We start from the raw sequence: 1,524 nt of genomic DNA on the forward strand, positions 1-1,524 counted from the left end.
CTGCTGAATGCAGTTTTCTGCTCCAAACTACAAGGTGCCAAAACTGAGTACTTTGAGATAAACTGCTTTGCCACAGTCAGGGATGCCTTCAAGGAATATATTTGCTGTAAGTTGCGCGACATCAAATGCAGCCTAACACGTTTGGAAGATGTGCTCACAGCCATTAGCTGAGAAAGTTTCCTGCACCCCTCCCCTGCATTTCTTCATAAGCGCTCAGTCCTGCTGGAAGAACTCAGCGATCTGGCTGAGAGGGAGATCTCCTTCCTTGGCAAATACTCAGTGGCATGCCGTTATAGTGAGGGAGGATGCCCCGGCCGAACACCACCTCGCCTCCTGCATCCTCCTTGACATTCGGGACACATTACAGAACTTGTCATGGTTGACGGCATCCGAGTAACACAAAAAAAAAGAGTATAATACACAAAATACTCTCCTATTGTATGCCTTTAGACACTTCCCGCCTGTCGACTGGGACTGAGGAGCATCAGTCCTACATTGAGGGGATTACCATAATCTGACTCACCACTGATCAGTCGCGGTTCCTGAATGAGCTGGTTTCTGCAGAGGAAATAGCTCAGTCGATCAATTAATTGGATGGCACTAAGGCCCTCGGACTTGATGGCCTCACTGGCTCCTTTTACAATGCATACAAAACATATTGTTACTGGAGGTCTACCCTAAGGCCCTGGAGAGTGGGATACTCCCTCCAACAATGCCAGTGATGGCAATCTCCTTGCTGCTCAAACCTGGAAAAGACCCCACACACTGTCATACTGCATGCCTCTCTCACTCACTACTCAGTTTTGACAATACAATCCTCACTAAATCAATGGCTAATAAACTACTGCTGTTGCTCAACCTGCATGCTGTCTTCTTTGTTCTGAATAGAGTGTCCCTGGACATTTCAGTGGTGGTCGCCATTTTGGATGTGGAGAAGGCATTCGACTCCCTAGAATTGCCTTTTCTCCATGCAACTTTATGGAAGCCTGACAACCCTGGCAGATTCACACCCCTCATATCCTTGTTATAGTCAAGACCTAAAACCTGTGTTCATATTAATGGCTCCATCACAAACTTTTTGCCATATCCCTGGGCACCAGGCAGGGCTGCCCGCTTTCACCTTTATTATTTATTATAGCCATGGACTACCTGATATGCCACCTCCAGGAGTGCGACATGCACAGAGATCTTCAGTTTCAACACGTGCAACTCTGTATTTCAATGTATGCTGATGACATACTTCTGCTCATTTGGCACCCCTCTGACAACCTGACCCCTACAGTGCAGGAGATTATCCGGTTCGGATACCTATCTGGCCTCTTTATCAATTGGCCGAAGTGAGAACGCTTTTCCATTATCAATATTATTATATTAGTCCTACGCCTTCGGCTGCTCCTTTAATAGTTACTCCCTCCTCTTTCCCTCTCCTAACAACTGACACAAAAAGCCGTCTCCAACCAGTTACTGCTAATAGTGATACGATTGGACTTATAACTTCGATACCTCAGGGACAGGAGCATAATC

The sequence above is a fragment of the Lissotriton vulgaris genome, unplaced genomic scaffold, assembly GCF_964263255.1.
Source record: "Lissotriton vulgaris unplaced genomic scaffold, aLisVul1.2 SCAFFOLD_1261, whole genome shotgun sequence".
NCBI classification, from domain to species: domain Eukaryota; kingdom Metazoa; phylum Chordata; class Amphibia; order Caudata; family Salamandridae; genus Lissotriton; species Lissotriton vulgaris.